Source organism: Cervus canadensis, chromosome 23, assembly GCF_019320065.1.
Source record: "Cervus canadensis isolate Bull #8, Minnesota chromosome 23, ASM1932006v1, whole genome shotgun sequence".
Lineage (NCBI taxonomy): Eukaryota > Metazoa > Chordata > Mammalia > Artiodactyla > Cervidae > Cervus > Cervus canadensis.
Window position 1 is genome coordinate 53,950,517 of NC_057408.1, and position 24,258 is coordinate 53,974,774.

Here is a 24,258-nt window from a genome sequence, read left to right on the forward strand (position 1 = left end):
GATTAGCAATGCTAAAAAGAGAGGGCTGCACGATTCTGGCAATGTTGCCTAAAGCTATGCAAGTTAATTAATATTTAACCTTTTCTCAGGGACCCCAAACTAAATGCAATCAACTCGTTGGCATTCTGAAAGTGATGTGGAAGTGGGTGGCAGAAATTTCATATCATCTCTTAGGATTAAAGTGCCCAGTTATTTTAGATCACCAACAACATAAAGGACACAGCTCTTCTACCAAGGAAATATAATGTAACACATGGAGAAGAGGTGAGTCCTGAAAGGGTATTCTTTATGTTGTTGATTATCTAAATTATCTGAACACTTTAATACTAAGAGATAATATGAAATTTCTGCCATCCACTTCTTCATTTTCAGAATGCCAACAAGTCGTGGCTATGATTGGTACACGGGGCTTCCCCAGTGGCTCATGGGTAAAGAATTCGCCTGCCACTGTAGGAGACTGGGTTTGATCCCTGGGTTAGGAAGATCCCCTGGAGAAGGAAATGGCAACCCACTCCAGTGTTCTTGCCTAGAAAACACCATGGGCAGAGGAGCCTGGTGGGCAACAGTCCATGGGGTCTCAAAGAGTTGGACATGACTGAGCTCACACACAGACACACACAGACACACACACACACACCCATTACTGATATAGCTTTTGACCAGAACTATGAGATGCAAGAGAGGCAGGCTTGATCCCAAGGTCAGGAAGATCCCCTGGAGTAGGAAGTGGCAACCCACTCCAGTCTTCTTGCCTGAAAAATTCCATGGGCAGAAGAGCCTGGTAGGCTACAGTCCATGGGATCACAAAGAGTTGGACATGTCTGAGTGACTGAGCATACAGCACACACGTATCTCATAGCCCGTGTCTTAAATACATCTCTGCTGTTGTACAGACAGTCATAGATTTTATACCTTTCAAGTGTCCCTAAGTATCCCAGGCTGGAGAGGCTGAGTCCAGGAAAGGGCAGCTTTTATGTGATATTTTACAGAATTGAAATCGTGGACGAATAAAGATGGTCCCATGTTATTAATAGCAAATGCTTCTCTGCAGGAAGCTGGTGGAGGTGCAAATAGTCCCCTCAGGTTGTGTTCAGAGGAGGTTTCTAGTACAAAGCCTGCATCTCTGGTTCTTTATAATTTATTATGGTTTAATGGAGACAAATGATAAATTATATATGAGGCTATAGTCCAGAGACTTCCCCCTCATAGACCCAGGCCAAAGTTGTTATTTTAGTCACATTCAAGAAACGGATTCTTTGCTCCTCATTTGTTTTCAGGTGTGGTTATTCAAGAAGCATTGAATAAATACATTTAAATTCATTCCATTTATAAAACACCTACTACCCAATGGGAACCTATTGTGTGCCATGCTTGGTATTTGCCATTTAAGTCTCTCCATTTAATTCTCCCTACAGTTTTGTCAGTGAGGTGTTATATTAAATTCATTTTTCTTTTTCTAAAATATTTATTTATTTGACTGTGCTGGGTCTAGTGGCCTGACCAAAAATCGAACCCAGGCCCCATGCATTGGGATCTCAGAATCTTAGCCATTGGACTACCAGGGAAGTCCCATATCCCATAAGATGGATAATTGTTCCTACTTTACTGTAAGTTCTCCCTATTTCCTATTAGACAGAGCTCTTCTGCAATGTTCACAACTGCCGTGATTTATTGTGAAGTCTGGATGGTCACCTGTGGAATTCCTTCAGATGGGGGCCTGTCTATGCATTCTTTATAGAGGGTTAGCCGTTGCAGCCAAGTTGGGGGAAACCTGATTTTCACTGTCTTGCCCTCTCCTCTCACAAGCCCTGCCTGGCTAAGGGGCCAGTAATTCCCAAGCATTTTTATATTATAAGCACAGCATTTACGTCTACATTAACAGCTTTTCAGGGCACAAAATACAAGATGGATCTGTCATTGTTATTTTCTAATGTATTCCAGGATATCGCCTAGCTAAATCATAGTCCCCAAAACCCACAGAGAAAAATAACACAAATCACCTATCTTTCCGACACAAGGTGCACAGGCTGAACTACACCATGACATAAATGTGCCTCTGCTAATTAACCAGAACTGGCCACGTTCATTTCTCTAAAGTAAGAAGTGAAACCAAATAGTGTGATTTACTTTTTCTTTTTTGCCCTGCTCTAGTTAGAATTTAAAAAGCCAGGATAAACTCAGTTGAAGAACATTCCTTGCAATTCTTTTTTTTTTTTTTCTAATTACTCAAATCGATGGGTATTAAAAAAAAAAAAAACCAGCCTCATATTCAGTTTGGTTGCTGGTTTTATAAGATAGGGAGGCTAATTAAAACTACTGCATACTCTGGCACATTTCAGGGCACAGCTTATGATTGTGAAAAGGTCACATACTTGAAAATAAAGGTTGGTACGCCTCCCACATTTAGCTAAATAATCACAGAGGGTGTTAAAAATAATTTCTAGCCCTTTTTTCAGGGGAGCTTCTTTTCTTTTCCCTGTTTACTCATGACAACCCATCAACACCTCTCTCTTCCTTGGGGCAATCATATTTGTGGGGTCCCTCCAAAGGCCTCTGCAAGCTCACAGATCTGTGGAGGGCATCATAAAACATGGATTCTGGTTCAGTTTTGGTAAGAAACAAAACAAAATCCTGGAAAAATGATGTTTCAGAACTAGAATGCTTAGCTAAGATCCACAAGATACCCGCAGCATTGATCGTCTGGTAAACAGGACAAAGAGATACACTCTAAAGGCTGCTCCCTGGTGAAGAAAAAACACATTTCTGCCTCTCCTGGGAGCATGTCTGAACACAGACAGGGCTGTGTCTGCATTCTGCAGCCCTCACCCTCTCTCGGAACCCAAGCTTCATCTGGTCTTTCCAAAACGAATTGTAGCCTCAATACAAGCCTGAATCTTTTCATACTATTGACGTCTTATTAAACCATTTATGTGATCACATACTCCAGTTTCTCCCATGTCAAAAAATGTTCACTCTTTTTCTCTTCTAAACCTTCACTATGCATAGTTTCACATGTTCATCGGTTTCCATATTTTAAAGTGTTGATGGAGGGACTTCCCTGATGGTCCAGCGGTTAACAATCCATCTTCCAATGCAGGGGACTCAGGTTTGATTCCTGTTTGGGGAACTAAGATCCCATATGTGCATGCATGCCTAGTCACTTTAGTCATGTCCGACTCTTTGTGACCCTATGGACCTCAGCCAAGCAGGCTCCTACATCCATATATAATTAAAAAAAAACATAGCTCAACTCTAAATTTAATATGCCCCCACCACTTTCTTCATGAAATAGGAAGTTCTGCTGAGCTTCAAAGAAGTCAATACTGGCTGCATACAATGACTTCATTAATTTGTCCATTCATTCATCCAACAGTTGTCTATGTAATACCTACTATTTTCTGGGACCTGACATAATGCTTGGGACACATCTAGGGATAGAATCAAAGATTCTTGCCTTTAGGGAACTTACCTTCCAGACAAAGAGAAACAGATAAAAAAAATAATGTTTATGAGAAGAGAAAGAAAATTCTATCGTACTCTTGTTGTTTAATCACTAAGCCATGTCCGATTCTTTGAGACCCCCATGGAATGTAGCCCACCAGACTTCTCTGTCTGTGGGATTTGCTAAGAAAAAATACTAGAATGGGTTGACATGCCTGCCTCCAGGGGATCTTCCTGACCCAGGGACTGAACCCAGGTCTCTTATGTCTCCTGCATTGACAGGCTGGTTCTTTACCACTAGCGCCACCTGGGAAGCCAAGATCCCACACACCGAGGGGCAAGTAAGCCCTCACACCACAACTAGAGAAGTCTGTGTGCCATAAGGCAGCCAAAATAAATAAATAAAAGAAAAAAAATAAAAGTGTTGGTGGATATTTTGCCTCTCCTGTGTCTGATGTCTGGTAGGACAATGACTGCTGGTTACGTCACATCACTTAAACGATGTCAGTCACAGATTAAGAAGAACCCAGTGAGTTCTCAGACTCCACACAGTGTTACCGACTTCTTAAACGTGGCTTTTCCTTCTATTGACCCTTTTCTAGTCTTACACAGGGATGTAAAGATAGGCCACCGTGATAAAAGTATAGCTTGAACAAGAGACAAACACGAGTGTACTTGATTAGAGGAAAGGAAATGACTTGTCATCTATAATTTAAAGGAAATCTTGGTTACTGTTCCCTTTGACTATTAATATGATTTCAAGTAAGGCTTACTTTCCTTCATTAAAATATTTCATACACCTTCACAATGCTTTTCAGTGCCAATGTCTTATCCCTAGGAGGTCTACTTTGATTTCTGTGATTTGACATCTCCAACTTTTGGTGACTTTGGCAAGAGATGAGAGTCCGTCCTTACCCACTTTCTGAAATGATGGTGGTAGACAGGACTGTGCAGGGAGGCCACCCAATGGAGTGATGCTGAGCTCGAGGCGGCAGCTGATTAAAAACCTACGGCTGCCAGTTCTTGGCCCAGCTGCTCCTTCAATCTGCTGAGGCAGCAAGGGAGAAGCCCCAAAGACCAACCCACTTCCTTATCTAAAATGCCACATGGGATCGCAGTAACCACAGTGAGTAATAACAGCAACACACAGGACTGTTAAGTGAGGTCTCCTAATAAAGACGGTAGAGTGCAAGGACAAATGTAAGTATAGGACTGAATATCTACTATGAAAGAATACTTTTAATTAAGATTATTAACTGATATTAAATATCAATTAACTGAATATTTAATAATAGTCACATCCCCAGATTGAAAATATCACAGCGGAGAGGTTACACAATTTGCCAGGGTTGCACAACCAGCTGAGTTCTGAGCTAAGATGACATCCGTAACTTCTCGCGTTAATTTTCCTCACCTTCTGATAAATTCAACTGCCATCCAGCTAAGCTTATCAATAGTCTGTCAAGCCGGGATCTTAACTGCCCTGCATGCCCTGCATTGCACGGCTGAGGTTCCCACTGGTGAGACTGGGGAGACACAGATGCTGGAGCTGCCTGGAGAAGGCTCGAGGGGGAAGGACCCTGACTCCTCCCAAGGTTACTAATTTCCAGATAATGAGACTGCTCAGTAATAGCCATCCTCTGAATATTTGAATCTAGGTAACTTAGAGCTACTGCATGTTAAATGGGATTTATAAGGAAACCAATAAAGTAAATGTTTAAATAAACCACAAAAGCTGTGACCATCTCCTACCCCACTGTTCAATAACAGGAGAAATCAATTACTCTCATTTCTTTCAGTAAGTGACTACTGCTGCTGCTAAGTGGCCTGAGTCCTGTCTGACTCTTTGTGACCCTATGGACCGTAGCCCAGCAGATTCCTCTGTCTGTGGGATTCTCCAGGAAAGAATACTAGAGGGGGTTGCCATGTGCTTCTCCAGGGGATCTTCCTGACCCCGGGATCAAATCCACATCTTTTAAGCCTCCTGCATTGGCGGGCAGGTCCTTTACCACCTGGGAAGCCCAGTAAGAGACTAGCCAAACAAAATTAAGATAGAAGCAGAGGTCTGTGTTGGTCCCCCAGGAGACAGGGGGGGGGTCTGTGGCCTCAGAGAGATCCCCTTCCTACTTGACAGGGAGAAGGCTTACTCTACTGTCCAAAAACTGCTAAGCTGGTCAATTCAGGGAAAGTCAGAAAAAACAAAACAAACAGCTTTTAATAGGTAAAATGATAATTATTTGTAGATGGCCCATTTATTTACCTGGAAAGCAATTACATGAAAAAATTACATATAGAAGAGAATCTGACTTGATCACAAAGTCAAAATTGCTGTACAGAAATTGACAGCTTTTATACACAATCAACACTAGCTCCAGGGTATCAAGAAAGAAATGAATCCATTTGTTGTAGCAACAAAAATGATGAAATGCTTAGGAATAAACTTCATAAGAAGGGTACAATTTCTACATGAAGGAAACCAGAAATGCTATCAAGGGACAGGAATGATTTGAGTGTGGGAAAGGCTTATCGTGTCTAACTTCATAAAGGAGCACTTTCAGAGTTAAACCATAAATTTAGGCTCAGGGGGTAAAGAATCCACCCGTGAATACAGGAGTCGTAGGAGATGCCAGCTGGATCCCTGGCTCAAGAAGATCCCCAAAGAGCCGGGCAAGCTACAGTCCACAGGGTTGCAAAGAGGCTGGACATGACTGAGCAACTAAGCCCACAGCACAGTAAGACTAACAGGATTTTGGTTTCATACTAGAAAAGCTGATTCTGAAGTTCATTTGCAAAAACAAGCAAGAGTAGCTGAAAGAATGTTAAGAGGAGCCTTGGGACTTAACTGGTGGCCCACCGGTTAAGAATCCCCCTTGGGATGTAGGGGACTCAGGTTCAATCCTTGGCAGGGGAGCTAACAGCCCACATGCCACAGGGCAACTAAACCCACCCATCACAACGACTGAGCCCCTGTGCCACAACTAGAGAGCCCACACGCCGACCTGAGCAGCCTAAATAAGTATTTTTTACAAAGAAGAGCCTGTTATTGAGATTTTAAAACTTACTATAAAGCTGCAGCACTTGAAACAATGTAGTACTAAGACAGGAGCAGACAAGTAGATCCATGCAAATAAATAAAGTACATAGAGGGATTTAGTATAAGATGAAGGTGAGATTTAAGTCAGTTGGGGAACAGATGGAACATTCAGTTAACAAATTGTGGACACTTAGATCAATGGCCAGGACACAGGTAAAAGTTACTTCTCTACCTCTCACCGTCCACAAATACAGAGGTTAAAGGGAGAGATGCTTTCAAACTGAAAACCATGAAGCAATAAAATAAAGAAATGGTAGACTTCTTTTTTAAGGAAAGAAAAGCCCAACAGTGATACAAAACTAGAAGCCACATAGGAAAAGACTGGTATATTTGTATCCAAAAACTGTATTTAAAAAAACCTAAAAAGTACCATTAGCAATTTCAAAGACAAATGAAAAAAGAAAAAGTAGTTCCAACTTGCAATATATAAAAGGGGCTAATTTCCCTGTATATACACACATAGAGTCACATGTGCATGGGCACCAGGTAATATCCGACTCTTTCTGATTCCATGGACTAGCCCACCAGGCTCCTCTGTCCATTGGATTCTCCAGGCAAGAATACTGGAGTGGGTTGTCATTGCCTCCTCCAGGGGATCTTCCCCACCCAGGGATCGAACCCGCGTCTCTTATGTCTTCTGCATTGACAGGTGGGTTCTTTACCACTAGTGCCATCTGGAAAGCCCCACAGAGCCATAACTAAACCGAAAAATGGAACAGAATTTAGACGAGTGTTCACAGAAAAATGAACACAAATGGCTCTTGAAATATGCAAAGATGCTCACTCTCAGACTTGAGTCTATTTTTTTAACCTATCTTTTTGGTTTAGATGAAAAAATTTCTTAATACAATCGTTGGAAAGTGGGGGGGGGGTCCTCTCACACATTGCTGGTGGGGGTGTACTGTACAGGTTTTACGGAGAAAAATCTGGCATTATCTAAAATGCGTGTCCCCACGGACCTGTGATTTCACTTCTGGTACCTGCCCAGAGTCTTCTCACAGTGTGAAATGATGAATGTGGACCACTCTTCAGCATTCTTTACATAAAAATGTGGAAAACCACCTGGATGGCCATCGACAAAGTCAGAGTCCATCCATGTGGTGAACAAGGGCAAGGATCCTTCACACGCACTGATGTGAGCTGTTTGCCGCACTTTATTGTGTAAGTGAGCAGAGGGACACGTGTAACCACGCACACACACACACACAGGCATCCCTAAGAGAAGACAGAGCAGCCCTGGCCTGGGTGCAAGCTGGAGCTGCAGGACAGGACGAGGTGGGGACACATTTTCACTGCGAATTCTTCATGCCTTTTGAATTCTGTACCAAGCACATCTATTACCTACTAAAAATCCATAATGTCTCTTTTTGCCTTCTCAGAATTCTGGGTTATTGACTTGTAGCTGGAAAAAGGCTAAGTCTGGGAGAATGAGCTTGTTAAGGGAAACAAAGCAAGAACGCATACATGTGTACCTTTTCTCACCATTTACCAAGCATTAGTTTTCACTATTTTAACTAAATGAGTGAAGTATTGAGCTTGTTTCCATAAGGAAGAGGACTTCATGGGGAAAAAGGTAACACAAATTTACTTTCCAAGGGGTCACCCTTCTCAGACTTGCTTGTGGTTCTTTTAACATCAGTCAGAAGTATTGTAAGTTCATTGGCAAGAAGAGAGAGAAAATGGAGAAAAGAAAAATTATCTTTTCGATTCTAAACTGTCAAGGGTGATGAAACTTAGTCAGTAGTCCTAGCTGAGCAGCCCCAAAGCATCTGCTTTTACCCTTGACTTCAACTTTTTAAAATTAAAAACACTATTTCAAAATTTCTTTTATGTACTGCCATCTCAATTTCTACTTTATGAATTTTCTAAGAATTTCACTGCACTTAAAACATCTTATAATAAAGAGGTCATACATTTTAAAACAAGTATATACTTGTTTTAAATAAGGAACATACTGTAACTGCATTATGTAAACCATAAACAGCCAGGCAGCTCCATTAAACCCAATGGTGTTTTATCCTTTATAAATACGATAATGGCATTGCTGTGAAATATTCGAAGTGCTAAGAAACCCAATTATTTCCACCACCTTTTTTGTCTTTTTTATTACCTAGCTGGTTCCATGTGTTTCCGTTTTACAGCTGCTCTTTCACTAGACTGGCCCTTAAAAGTACTTAATAATCCAACTGCTATTTGTTAGGAGGCTGAAGTTGGTGACCATTGAGAAAAGCCTCACATGATCCAAGTTCTAAGCCCGGCTGTCTTTCTGATTTATACCCCGCCCCCTCCATGGGAGCAGGATGACCATTAAGCATTATTTTAGTTTCTACTTCAAAAGGGCCTTTGGAAGCTGGTCCACCTGCTGCCAGGAAGCACACTGTGTTCTTGGGAAGACAGATTGCTCACATCAGCCCATTTCGGAGAGGCAGGGTGTACACAGGAAATGCTACTTCTCCCTGCTTTTCTAACTCCTAAGCAATTTACAACTTGCTGGGAGGAACCATTCTTTGCCTCTTGAGAAATTCACATAGATCAGGAGCATCTCATTCTTGGGGTGGAGAAATTACCTGGGATAGAGTTACTATGCTTCACGTAGCGATCTGTGCAGGGCGCCTCGCCTGGAGATGCAATGCAAGACTGGAAACTTGATTTCTACAAATTCCAGGTTTGTAATAACAGGTTAAGTTATCTTGCCTGCAAAGTGAAAATTCATAACTGGTGGAACACAGATCTGTAACTCCAGCCTCATGCAGCTACAAAGAAGGCTGTGCTCAGTCGCTTGATTGTGTCCGATTTTTGTGAACCCCATGGCCTGCAGCACATCAGGCTCCCCTCTCCTTCACTATCTCCCAGAGTTTGCTCAAGCTTGTGTCCATTAAGTCCAGTGATGCCATCCAACCATCTCATCCTCTGTCATCCCCTTCTCCTCTTGCCCTCAATCTTTCCTAGCATCAGTCTTTTCCAGTGAGTTGGCTCTTTGCATCAGCTGGCCAAAGTATTGGAGCTTCAGCTTCAGCATCAGGCCTTCCAATGAATATTCAGGATTTACCATATTTACACTATATATGTAGTGTAAGTCAGGACTTCCCTGGTGGTCCAGTGGTTAAGAATCTACCTACCAATGCAAGGGACACTGGTTCGATCCCTGGTCTGGGAAGATCCCACATGCCTGAGAGCAACTAAGCCTGTGTGCCACAACTCCCGAAGCCCGAGTGCCTAGAGCCTGTGCTCCGCAACGTTAACAAGAGAAGCAACGAGAAGCCCGTGCACCGCAACAGAGAGTAGCCCCAGCTCGCTGACACTAGAGAAAGCCACCCGAGTGCAGCAAAAGACCCAGCATAGCCAAAGATAAATAAATAAATAAAATACTTTGCAGCTGATTCAGCATCAGCTCTTACTGGGGTCAAAGCGGGGGGAGGTTATGACCCTGTTCAGGCCGGGAGAGGCTGGTGACGGGCTCTGTGCCTGGGGAAGCGGACCCCAAGCTCAGCCCAGACTGACTCCAAGTATCATGTCAGATTTGAGGAAAGAGAGACTAGAGGGTGGACCAAGTAATTCTGCTGCTTGGCTCTCTGTGAAAAACATAGTTCTATATAAGGAAAATGCAACGAGTGTCATAGCCACAGGTGGTTTCTCCAGGGGGAGAGACTCATCTGCATATCAAGGAAAAGGCAGGTTTTCCAGAATGGGAAGTATATTTTTGAAATGATTCAAAATATCTCTCTCTTATTTTTTTTGGTTTCGTTGTCACCTCCTCCCTATTCCTCAATACTGGCTATAGAATTATTTCCTCTACTCACTATAGTCACACTTGCTTTCTCTCTCCTCCCCAGCAGTGTTTTGGTAATTTGTGTTTCTACTGCTTTCTACTTTTGTCTTGGTAAATGAATGGACATGTGCAAAGGCGTATGGTATTATACAAAGCTCTATGACATACAAACACTATGCAAATTCTTCAGAATTATACTCTTTTTCTGATCTCATTACAATGGAGTCAAGAGACGAGCAAATAGCTTTCATTGTAATGAAATTCTGCTGCATCGAATATGTGTGCCCCCAATGAGATTTAACCAATATCAATATAGATACAAGTAAGTTACTTAAACATGTTTTTGACAGAGATACTAGAATCCTAGAGGATACTAGAAATCAGTGTCTCAGGTCAGTTTTTGACTGTTAACCTGACTTGGTCATCTAGTAAGAGATAGCAACATGGAAGGGGGAGTGGGCATGCTTACATAAAAGATGGGAGCAAGGGCACATCAGTGTCGCGGGGGCATCTAACAGAGAGAAATCAACAGCAGCAACAACAAAAATGACATCTCACCAAAGAAGGGTAATACAAAAGAGGAGCTTTTGATCAGTCATGCCTCATAAATAATAAGCAATTCTATCATCATTTTTGCATGTTCTCATCAAGTAGGTGTTATGGACTGAATATTTCTGTCCTCCCAAAGTTCATATATTGAGGCCCTAAGCCCCTGGTTGATGATATTTGGAGATGGGGGCTTCCCAGGTGGTACAGTTGGAAAAGAATCCGCCTGCCAATGCAGAAGATGTAGGGTTGATCTCTGGATCGGGAAGGGTAAGATCCCCTGGAGAAGAAAACATCTGTTTTCTGTACTCTTGCCTGGGAACTCCCATGGACAGGGGAGCTTGGAGGGCTACAGTCCATGGGGTTGCAAAAAGTTGGACATGACTGAACGACTGAGCACGAAGAACTGTCTCTGGTTTGGGAAGTAACATACCCCCACGTCCACCCAGTGCTTGTAAAACAGAATCAGTCAATGAATGAATGATCCAGGACTTGTGCTTTTAACCATAGTACAAATAGAGATCGAAGCTTTTGAATTAAATGACAGAGCAATGAATTCTTTTATCTCACTTCCAATGACCAGAGGTTTCCAGAGCTTGTCAACTAAAAATCTTTGTGCTCTGTATTTCTTTCCTCTGATCCAGCTACAATTGGATTGACTCTTTGAAGTTTATAGTGCTGGAAACACAATGATTGCCTTGTAAAATGTTTGGTGAATGGCTAATCTTAGAGCAAAAGGATCCTTTAGTAGGTTTAGCATTTTCTAACTTACTTTCATTGACTCGGAGTTAAATATGGATGTTTTCTCAAGAGCACTCATAAGGGACAACCAATTTTGTTTTCAGGTGATGCTTGGAGGAGGCAAGATTTTGATTTGTGTTTGGAATGTAGACGCTCAGGTGACAGCTTTAAGAAAAATCCCTGTAAGAAAGCAGTGAAAGGAAGTGGATATTGACATACGGCACCTGTTCTCTGAAGCAGAGTTAGGACATTCTGCTGATTCATTACACTTTGATGAAAATACACACATCCTTCGACTGAGTTCATGCTATGACCACAGATGACTGTGGGAAGCTGGACAATCCACTCTCATTTTGTCTCCAAGTGGAATCAGAAAGGGGTTTCTCAGGCAGATTTAACACAGGTTGGAGCCCCTAGCTTCTGCTGCCAAAACTACTTATCAGGGCATCACAACCCCCCACCCCCTCCTGCCTTCCTGGAGAAGACAAACTAGTGGTGTTGGTGCCAGCCAGCCATGTACTGGCTGTGTGCCCTGGGAGGTTATGCACACTCCGTGCACTGCAGTTTCTCCATAGTTAAAAAGAAAGAAAACACAATGTAACTTCGCTATGGTGAAGAGTGGGAGAAGCAGGTGCTGGCACCCCATAGGACGAGCACCCTCACCTTCGCCCAGGCTTTTTCCCATCCTTAAGTGGTTTATCACACAAGTCACTGTTGTCCCCAAAATCACAGGAGGGGCTTTGCTTCCAGTTACCTATTTTTTTTTTTTCCAGTTTAAGTCTTGACAAAGCTTTGCCTGTGAGTTGAGCTTACATCTCCCCAGAAGACCTGATAATGGTCTTGATAAGCCCCAGAAGACCCTGGGGCCCCCAGCAGCTCTCTGGTTAATTTAAGAGCTCTTCTTACAGTGTGAGAGTGGCCTTGACTGCAGCTTGGCCAGCCCTGGTCCTTCCTCTACATGACCCCTGATTATTCCTTGGAGGAGAGAGCAAAAACAACAATGGGAACTTTTTGACTGGTGTTATTAAAGCAGTTTCAGAAAAGTAATTTTGCACAATAAGCCCAATTTGTAACTGTGTTCAGTTGCGTCTGACTCTTTGCGGCCCTATGGACTGTAGACTGCCGGACTCCTCCGTCCATGGGATTTCCAAGGCAAGAATACTGGAGTGGGTTGCCATTTCCTACTCCAGGGGATTTTCCTGACCCAGGAATCGAACCCACATCCCTTGCAACTCCTGCATTGGCCACCACTAGTGCCACGTGGGAAGCCCTTAATATGTAATTACACCTATGGAATTCTACCATAATGTTCTGTACTTATTTTTTTTTTTTTAAACCAGTCAAGAAGGGAACTAGCAAAACTCTGTTGAAAAACACAGGTATGAGTCTGGGAAGACAGTAAATGAAATATTTTGAGTACTAAAAACTATTTTCCACAACACTCTTGCTATTCAACTTGGTAAAATAATTATTAAGGGACAAACTCTTAAAAAATCACTAAGAAAGATAAGACTTTATTCAATAAATACTACAAAAAGTGACAAAGTATTTGGAGGTCAAAAGATGGACTGTATGCCTATGAATTCTGTTAATTCTCTGTATGCTTTTCCTCAAGATGAAGAATTGTGCATAATCTGACTTCTCATCAAATCTTGTTTTCCTCAACACTTCCCCAAAGTGTGTCAGGGAAATTCTCCAGGACCACATAACATCTGCCTATCCTAGTCCTAGCCTCTTACATTAGGTAGAAATTAAATGAAAACTAGTTATGCTCACCAGTCTGAAAGGCAATTAACCTTGTAGTCTCCAAAATGATGAAGCTATTAATACCATGGTGCTGGGGAAGACTCATGAGAGTCCCATGGACAGCAGGGAGATCAAACCAGTTCATCCTAATGGAAATCAACCCTGAATATTCATTGGAAGGACTGATGCTGAAGCTGAAGCTCCAATTCTCTGGACCCCTGATGTGAAGAGTCAACTCATTGGAAAAGATCCTGATGCTGAGAAAGACTGAAGACAGGAGAAAGGGACAACAGAAGATGAGATGGTTGGATGGGATCACCAGCTCGGTGGACATGAGTTTGAGAAAGCTCCAGAAGGTGGTGAAGGACAGGGAAGCCTGGCGTGCTGCAGTCCATGGAGTCACAAAGAGCTGGACACGACTGAGCGACTGAACAACAACCTCAGTACTGTCGCTGTGCCATTCTTGCAAGTTAAGAGCAAACTTTCTCAGTGTTTATAAGTGGTGATATTCTCCATGACCAATACCTGTGCACATTAATTTCTAAAGTATCTAATTTTAAATAACTCAATAAAATCAATACCGAACAGTTTCCAAAATGCAAATAAGACCTGACTCCAGGGAGCACGGCAGCCTCAGACTCTCTGTTTGAATAAGAATCACGTAGTCCCCCTGAGGCTCTGGGCTGCTGCTGCGCAGGGTACAACTTCTGGTTTTTAATGGAGGTTTCTTTTTTTTTTTCCTCTTAGGGCAATAACATGGGTCTGAAATGAGTTCTGGAGAGAGGCAGAGACAGTAGAGGGAAGGATTTTTTTTTTTCCTCCCAGTAAGTGATCTGCTCATAACGGGGAAGGATTTTTCATAGCAAATTCTGTTGCAGAACTCATACTGATTTTTCTCTTAAATTGTTAAAAGTTTTCTCAACATGCTGCCTATTAAAGAATCGCAGACGTGTGATACCAACACAGCTGGTAACTTCTTCAGTCTCCTTCCAGGATGTGATGCTTGTTTTCCTCCTGCCTCAGGTCTTGGTGGGGAAGAGAACGTCAAAGGCCATGGTGGCTGTTGCTTCCAGGGTCTCAGTCTGGTCATGAGGGCCCTGGGTGTTGGTTTGGGACTCTCAGCCTGGATGTGGCGGGGCATCCTTCAGGAACGTCCTTGGTCATGTTCCCTCTGGTCTTCACCCTACTGCGACTTCAACATACACAAGTCAATAGGATACACCATGCAGGTCTAACTGGCTAGGCTGCCAGTGTGTGAGGATTCTGATGAAGCCTGCAGGCCTTGGGGCAACGAGACTCCATGGAGGCCATCAGAGTCTGCATTCATGTCTTCACTGGAGAACTGGGTGGAAATCCTGGCATATTCCTGTGGTCAGGCAGACTCAGTGGATGAATTCAGCCATTTCTAGAAAATTTCCATTGTGGACTGAATTCACTCTGTGACTTTGATGGAGACACTGACCATCAAAGGGTCAACGTCTGGCGGAGAAATCCAGCCCCCCAGTCTGTATTTTGCTGGAACTCTGCAGGACAGGGGACTTGTGCTGATGAAAGGTGTCCCTAGGGTACCACGTGGTGTGAAGGACATCGGCATCTTAAGTGCCTGACTTTTCAGCAACGCCTATCACTGTTCGAGTGTGCTAAGTCACTTCAGTGGTGTCTAACTCTGTGACCCTATAGACTGGAGTCCGCCAGGCTGCTCTGTCCATGGGATTTCCCAGGCAAGAATACTGGAGTGGGTTGCTATTTCTTCCTCCAGGGATCTTCCTGACCCAGGGATTGAACCCTCATCTCTGACATCTCCTGCATTGGCAGGCAGTTTCCTTACCACTAGCGCCACCTGGGAAGCCCCAGTGGCTTGCATTATGTGATATGACAAATGCCCGGCTGTACAGGACACAAGTTCATCATCAGGATGGTTGAAAGGCGCAGTTGTGGCTGAAGAAGCAGGTACTGCACAGGCATTGGACAAGTCCTGTGACGTTTCCCATCAGCGAGCTTCTCTGTCCCCCTCAATACAGACAGCCACTGGCTGTCTGCATGATCACGATGGACCTCCTTCAAGGCTTCTCTGTACCAACCTCACTGTTCAATTATAAAACGTGTATCTCAGCTTTCTCTGAAAAGCGATCAGAGGTAGTTCCAAAAGTATACTAAAAAGCTGCCTTGAAGCCAGCTTCATAAATACTTTCTCTTTGATGTTTCAGTTTAAAAATTATGGATATAGGTTAATACTAAGATTATGTTATTTACTGGGAATTCCTATTAAAGGGGGTTATCATATCACAATACAATTTAAAGTGATGTTAAAACAATGACTGAGAACTTTACAAAGTCTCTGGAGGGCTGTCTGAATCATAAAGCAATAAAGCATATATTCAGTATCAAATTTATTGCAATTTTCAGAGTATGGCAGACAGCTGACACATACCTAAGTCTCAATTACTCAATATGTTGGATTACAATAACTGTGAATCAGTGCCTAGTCCCTGCCAGATGCTGGTCATGACGAACAAGCAGGACTTCCTGTACCTTCTCAGCCTCTTGTGGAATAATAAGCATCAGTTTCCAGACATTTAAGCAAATGACAAGGAAAAAGTAAAATATCCTTGTTTGACCTTTGCAGCTGAAAGGACAGTGAGTTCCAAAACTTACATGTGTTTTTTTTTTTTTTCCCATCTAACCTTCTGAAGCAAAAGAGAGAATCTCCATTTTTAAGTTTTGCAAATAGCTGACTCTTTGGTACTTTACCAATAGTGAAGAATTTTCTCTTTCAAGATCCAGCAAGTAAGTAGGTTAATGGGCATAAAGGGTTCTGACACTTTTAGTTTTTAGAGGAAGAAACAATCAACATACTGGAAAATGTACGGCGAGGTGGGAAATTGGACAATGCAAATTGGACGCCACAATCCGATCCTATAGCACATCTGGACAACTAGCAAAAACCAACTACAGTCAGGGAATCTTACTAGAAAGTTCTGTCCATTTACAATCCCCACAGTAAGTTCAGTATCTGGAAGAACAAGGCCAGGGTCTGAAGACTCGAACATCATTCTGTCCTTGTTAATGTTGTTGTTCAGTCATTCAGTCGTGTCCTACTCTTTGCAACCCAGTGGACTGCAGCATGCCAGGCTTCTCTGTCCTTCACCATCTCCTGGAGCTTGCTCAAACTCACATGCATTGAATCAGTGATGCCATCCAACCATCTCATCCTCTGTCGCCCCTTTCTCCTCTTGCTCTCAATCTTTCCCAGCATCAGGGTATTTTCCAATGAGTCAGCTCTTCGTATCAGATGGTCAAAATATAGGAGCTTCAGCTTTAACATCTGTCCTTCCAATGAATAGTCAGGGTTGATTTCCTTTAGGATTGACTAATGATGTCTTCCTATTTTCAAATGGTGTAAGGAGATTTTTTTTATCTATTTCCAGCAAGTGTTAGCTCTTTAAAATATACCAGGCTGGGAGAGTTAAGACAATGTGTAATCTAATTATGTGTATTAGTAAAACAACTGCTTGCATAGCTGACATATAAATTTGATAAGGCAACAAATCTTCTACAGAGAAAGGGGCAAGAGACTTAGTTCCAGAAATGCGACAAAATGCACGGAGTGTCCCCTGCAGGACTGGCACAAGGCCAGGTCCAGAGGACACAAAACCAAGCAGAGCCCAGCGCCATGAGTTCACGGTCTCATGGACACATAAACAGTCAGGAAGATGCATTCGGCATTATTCACAAAGCGACTGCAAAAGGGCTCAGGTCATGCAGTGCGTGCATGCTAAGTTGTTTCAGTCATGTCCAACTCTTTGTGACCCCATGAACTGTCGCCCACCAGGCTCCTGTCTATGGGATTCTCCAGGCAAGAATACTGGAGTGGGTTGCCTTGCCCTCCTCCAGGGGATCTTCCCAACTCAAGGATTGAACCTGCATCTCTTACGTCTCCTGCATTGGCAGCTGGGTTCTTTACTACTACCATCCCCTGGGAAGCCCCAGGTCATGCAGGGGCAAAGTCTGACTGGCCGGGTCAGCTAAGCTCTGTCCTCCGCACACAGGTCTCTTGCTTGCTGATGCTCTGATGGATGCGGGGCCCCTGTCACTTCCTCAGAGACACCCTCCTGGGCCTCCCAGCACCCTCTCCGCTGGCTGCTGTCAGTGGCTCTGTCCTCGTCCACCTCGCCCTCCCCAGACCTGGAATAACACAGGAATAATAACGAGTAGGAAGAATGTGTTGAAAGACCACAGGAACAGAGGCAGGACTGGATTCAGGAGAAATGGTTCCGAGGAAGGGCCGCGAGGGTCCTGCAGGGTTAGGGGTGTGGCACCTGGCAGGGGGCGAGGCTACCTTCCCCTCCCGCAGTGGGGCCTTCATCTGTTCACTTCTGGGTTACCGCAACGCCCCTGGAAGGCACTAGAATACAGTCTAAAAGCTGACTGCTTTTTTTTCCCATTTATTTTTATTAGTTGGAGGCTAATTACTTTACAATATTGTAGTGGGTTTTGTCATACATTGACATGAATCAGCCATGGATTTACATGTGTTCCCCATCCCGATCCCCCCTCCCACCTCCCTCTCTACCCGATCCCTCTGGGTCTTCCGAGTGCACCAGGCCCGAGCACTTGTCTCATGCATCCAACCTGGGCTGGTGATCTGTTTCACCCTAGATAATATACATGTTTTGATGCTGTTCTCTCTGCTTTTGAAGCTCTTTCCTAGGACGTACACCTTCTGCCTCAGGGTTCGAGAGACACTGTGGCCGTGTACTTCCCCGCTGCTTGTTACTGCGGAAGCGCCTGTACGGACCTGCACACCTGGCCTGCTTATCACCCAGGACACACGACGGGGACCACTTCACCTCCTGCGCTTCCCCAAGGAATTCTCTGGATGTGTTCAGAGAGGTTCTACCTTTGGTCGCGTGGAGACCTCAAATAAAACTTCTAACACTTTGGCATTCATTCCAAGACTAACTTCTCTTGATTACTGACATCTGGTATTATGTTCTTTTCATCCACACTGGATGCCTTTAAGTCTCTGGGCTTACAAGGAGCTGAGTGCTGGGTACAGGTGCCATGGCCGTCAAGACCACGTTTGGAAAGCAGGTATACTTGACAGTAAAGTTTCTTCCATGGTGTGTGTGTGTTTTTAATCTTCTGTGTCCCTGGCTCTGTGCGGTACAAGTTCTGTTCTCCCTTTCTGCTCCCTCCTCTTTCATCTTCTTTCCTGTTATAGCTTCATTTTTCCTTCAACTTGTTTTGTGTGTGTGTGTGTGTGTGTGTGTTCTGCAGGATTTGGGGAGAGCTGATTTAGAAAGATTTTTCAGGAAATGTTCTCATTTTAAGGCTAAACAGTGAAACAACACTCAAACAAGGATTCCTTTGAAACTTATTACTCAACCCCTGTATTCACAGAGAGTTTCCCAGGTGGCTCAGTGGTAAAGAATCCGCCTGCAATGCAGGAGACTCAGGTTGCAGCCCTGGGTTGGGAAGATCCCTGGAGGAAGGTAATGGCAACCCATTCCAGTATTCTTGACTGGAGAATCCCATGGACAGAGGGGCCTGATGGGGTACAGTCCATGGCATCGCCAAAAGTCAGACACGACTTAGTGACTAAACAAAAGCAACGATGTTCACAGAAGTGAAAAAAAAATTCTGATGTAAACATCATGAAGAAATAAACAGCGGCTACCTCCACAGTTTAGTCAAATACAGCCCATCATGTGACAGACGCCTGATGCCACAGAAAGAGTGACTCGACCCAGATTCTCCGTCCCTCAGGGAAGGGTCTCCCACAAAACTTCAGGGCACTTGTGTGAAACACAGATGACGGGACTATTCTTCTCTCCACATGCAGCAGCTTCTTTTTTAAACATACGAATATCACCTGTGAATGGGACTGCTTCCCCAGGTGGGCAGGAGGCACTGTGTCTGAATGTGCATTACCAGCGGGGCTGAGGAGACCTCGGGTCTCGGGACAGCAGTGGTTCCCTCTGGTTTGTCATAAAGCGAGGCTTCGGGCAGACATGTCCATATTTCTTTCAAATGAAAAGGATTTGGGCTGTAACATTCATTAATGGTAAGACAGTGATTCTGTCATCTCCAAGGAGAAATTTCTGGCCAAGCAGAAAGCATTCTTCACAAGAAAGGAAAGACTGTCATTGAACAGAATAAGAATGTCAAGAGATGCTGAAATGGCTTTTCACTTCAGACTTCAATGCCAATCTGTCCAACAGAAAGTAAAGTCCCCAAAGTTTCTGCAGAAGTTTGCTTTTATGTTGAAAGGGGACCTGAGCAAATGGTCAGAGAAGCAGCAAAAGTCACACAGTGTCTAGGACACGCCCACCACTGGGAGGTGGGTGAAGAGGTTAAATCTAAGGTGCTGTGAATCCACTCTGATGAACTTACAAAGACATGTTTGAATACTGGTTATACCTTCAACAATACAGTGCTTTATTTCTTTAAGTTAATTTTTATTGGAGTGTAGTTGCTTTATAATGCTGTGTTAGTTTCTGTTTACAGCAAAATGAACCAGCCATACATATACACATATCCCCTCCCCTTTGGACTTCCTTCCCATTTAGGTCCCCACAGAGCACTGAGCAGAGTTCCCTGTGCTATGCAGGAGGTTCTCATTGCTGTTGTTCAGTCTCTAAGTCGTATCTCTAACTCTTTGCCACCCCAAAGATTGCAACACACCAGACTTCCTTGTCCTTCGCTATCTCCCGGAGTTTGCTCAAACTCATGCCCAATGAGTTGGTGATGCCATCCAACCATCTAGTCCTCTGCCACCCCATTCTCCTCTTGCCTTCAGTCTTTCCCAGCATCAGGGTCTTTTCCAATGAGTCAGCTCTTTGCATCAGGTGGTCAAAGTATTGGAACTTTAGCTTCAGCATCAGTCCTTCCAATGAATAGTCAGGGATGATTTCCTTTAGGATTGACTGGCTTGATCTCCTTGCTATCCAAGGGACTCTTTAAGAGTCTTCTCCAGCACCACAATTCAAAAGCATCAATTCTTTGGCACTCAGCCTTTTTTATAGTCCAGCTCTCACATCCATACATGATAGGGAATTCTAATAACTTCATCTTCCTCCCAGTATGGACATCTTCCTTCTCAGAGGCTATGAACACATGAGAACTGTGTGGGCGTCTCTGGGGAGTGGACACCCCCAAAGCAAAGCATTTGTCTCCTTTATTCATTGCTTGGCCCACGGTGTTGCCAGGCCTGCTTTCCTCGTCTCTAATTCCAGTGCTAATGAGAAATATCTCCAGGCCACAGAGAGAAGAATCTTCACCTCTCAAATATTCCAGGATCAAAGAGAGACAACCCATGCCTCTCCATCAGGTGGAGGGTGTGAGATGCTGTTTTGCCTCCATGATAAGTACTGAGGGCTTGGAAAGAAACTGCCCTAATACACAGCCTGCTTGGAGAGAAAGTGCCTATTTTATGAGAACAAGTTTACTAAATTTGGTGTTTACACGTCATAAAGAGAGCCAGTGAAGAAGAGCTCAGTCCTAGGACAAGAAGAGCTTGTCCTAAAGGGCAGAGCAGAATGGTAAGACAGGACAGAAGGTATGAGATCCTGGAGCAATTGAGAGAATGAGGTAGTGTAATTTCTTTTCTTAAAAGACCTTCAGCCAAACATGGTTCTGAGTTTCTCTATCCAGACATCACCGCTATTCTGACATTCCATTATTGCAGAGAGCAGACTTCAAATAGGAATGCCAAGCACCTCATGCCTAAATAGAGAGAGAATCAGAATTTGACATCTTGAATGCATGTAAGTGATTCTTAGCTAGATCACTGGATAGTCACTATGTTAGATGATTTCTGAACTGAAATTCTTCAGGCCTAGAAATCCCCACTGCCAAGTAGAATGTGTGTTGCTGCCAGCCCTGGTATACTTGGGCTGCTTTTGTTTTGATCTATTACATAAGTTGGGAGATACAAGAAGACTTAATCTCTTTATGAATTAAAGGGGGCTATTATCTTACATAAGTAAGAATAAAAAATACTTCAGCACCATATGAAAATATACCTGAAATGCATTTAGGGTGCCAATTGGGTATCTGGTTGAGTCAATCCGAGTGCACTGCATCTCTTCTTGTTGCCATGGCTACTGTTGCCTTGTGGGGGTACATCGCATATCATTTATGTCATAGACAATATTTATTAGCAAAGACAACAGTTTTTCTACTATTTACATGGTTCTCCATCATTCACTGTTTTCTTGTTTTCCTTTATTAATTTTAGATGATGCCATTTCCTTCAAATTTTGGCTGCCAGACCTTTAATGGTTTTGATGTGTAAAAAATCAGATTATAAAACAGTGATAAAGTAAATAATATAATAATACATAGTTAAGGAAACGAGAAACTAAACTAAAAAAAAGAAAAGATTTCTGAGTTATTCTACATGTAGCTACTCTGATGACTTTTTATTTCTTTTATTTGCCTTTAGAAAGATAAGGCTTTAAAAAAATTTCCCCCATTGGCAGTGGATTTTTATTAACATACTTTGCCTAGTTTTTAGTCTGTAACTCTGGAAAGACACTTAAAAAAAAAAACATTTCTTAGCAGTAGCATGAAATAATAGCACTTTCCTTAATATGCTGGCTATCACAGTGATGGTGATAATAACATATTCATCCAGTACTTCCCAAGTCATAAAGCAGATTCATGTTTGCTTTCTGTCTCAGGAACTGTGGTTACCGTTTTCCATTAACGTGATAGAGAGTAGGCTGGGCAACCTGTCCAAGGTCACTTGCTGCTGAAGGACAGAGAGAGCGAGCACAGCTCTTCCTGGACACTCCAAATCTCTTGCCCTGCAGCGGGCTGTCCTTCTGACTGTGGCTTAGGGGAGGGTCCTGGCAGAAGGGTGGTGGGACATGATTTCAAATCCAGACACACATGCTGCCTGAAGGGCTAAGCCATTGAGACTGTGAGCCTTTGCTTCCTGGCCTGTCAGGTGGAGAGGATCTCCCTACTCAAAGCGGTAGTTGGGTGGATCAAAAGAGAGAATTTACATAAAAGGGCATTAAAAATAAAGCACTATAGACATAGAAAACAAATGTGTGGATTCCAAGGGAAAAAGGGGATGGGTGGGATGAATTGGGAGATTGGGACTGACATATATACACTACTGTGTATAATAATGAGATCAAACCAGTCAATCTTAAAGGAAATCAACACAGAATATTCATTGGAAGGACTGATGCTGAAGCTGCGGCTCCAATACTTTGGCCAATACCTGATGCAAAGATCTGACTCACTGGAAAAGACCCTGATGCTGGGAAAGACTGAACAACAAAATCATCTGGCCTGGGAGGATGGGTGGAGGATCTAAGAATCGAGGACTTGCGTGTTAGCCCAGGAGGAGGAGAGCTGTTCCGAGTTGGAACATGAAGCTGTAATTCTCATCCAGAATAGAGATCCACTTCTCCACTGCTCACTGGGTTGTCCACTCTGCCCAAACCCTGGACAGTGAGCACATAGAGGGCCCTCAGCTTAGCGACTTGTGTCTGATTGCATCCCGGGACACCATGCCTGCAGGCTGAGTGACTTGGACAGGTGATGTGCTCAGTTGCTCAGTCGTGCCTAACTCTTTGCAACCCCATGGAGTGTAGCTCACCAGGCTCCTCTGTCCATGGAATTCTCTAGGCACGAATACTGGAGTGGGTAGCCATTCCCTTCTCCAGGGAATCTTCCCACCCCAGCATTCAAACCTGTGCCTCTTGCATCTCCGGCATTGGCATGTGGATTGTTTACCAGTGTGCCACCTGGGAAGCCCCCAGGCTGGGTGACTTGGACAGGTGAAGCTGCATCCTGGCATAACCAGATGCGGCAGAGGAGGTGTCAGCAGCAGATTCCAGTCCCAGAGGGTTATTTCTGGAGTTCTCTGAGGAAGCTCACGGCGTGGCTGCCCACACCGCACCAGACGTGGTGCTGTGGAATTGAGTTTCCAGAACTGTCAGCCCCTCAAGCCTCAAAACTAAAAATAAGTATCTCCTTATTAAAGCAGATTTATTTTTACTAGACTTTTCCACCCGTGCACTATAACTTTCTCCACATTTGAATATTCAAAATATTTTGTCCATAAGGCTTACAATTCCTTAAAATCCATAAACTATAAACTATGACTTGATTTCAGCAAGAAAACTGGCTTCTCATTTTCACGTGTTTCTGGAACTCAACAGGAAAAGAGTTTGCTCTGAAAAGAAAGACGAAGGGAATTTTATGAAAGATAATATAGAATATACTAAAAATCAACTAAGAAAAAAAGAAGAAAAGCTCACGATATCCTTGGAAGGAGTCTAGAGGCGTCCAGACCCCATGCTTAGATCCAAAGCAGATCCTCCTGCTCTGAGCCTTACTGGCCCCACCAAGACGGCTTCTGGCGGGCCTGCAAGTGTAGGTGTCTCGGAGCATCTGGCAGGGAAAAGAACTAATTACTGGAATCTCAGCACCTCCAAATCTCCAGCTCAACCCTCTGAATCTCAGCCCCTCTCTGACTCTGGGATACAGGGCTGCTACTTGTTATTTTAAGCAAAGTAAGGCACCAGTGGTAAAGAACCTGTCTGCCAATGTAGGCGACGTAAGAGACACAGGTTTGATCCCTGGGTCTGGAAGATCCCCTGGAGGAGGGCATGGCAACCCACTCCAGTATTCTTGCCTGGAAAATCTCATGATCAGAGGAGCCTGGAGGGCGACAGACCATAGGGTCGCAAAGAGTCGGACGTGACTGAAGGGACTTAGCATGCACGCACAAAGCTAATAACTCTCCTTTTTAATGAGAAACGTGAGTTCCATTTCATTCCATCTTCTAAGTTCTTATCATTAACATTTTGACTGACACCTGCAGAAAGCAGCAGAGAGCCGGCAGGAGGGTTTGACAGTTATAGGACTTGCTTATCATAAGAACCAGGACTCCGTT

At 43.6% G+C, this 24,258-nt stretch overlaps 1 long non-coding RNA gene across 2 annotated transcripts in view; it reads left to right on the forward strand.

Annotated features, from left to right (window-relative positions):
* LOC122425738 overlaps positions 1 to 18,260 on the forward strand; it is a 32,283-nt gene extending 14,023 nt beyond the window's left edge. For both annotated transcript variants that reach the window (XR_006264983.1, XR_006264984.1), the window contains one exon: positions 18,038 to 18,260. This is a non-coding gene — a long non-coding RNA (uncharacterized LOC122425738). The remainder of the gene's footprint in view (positions 1 to 18,037) is intronic.
* Positions 18,261 to 24,258: the final 5,998 nt, after the last annotated feature.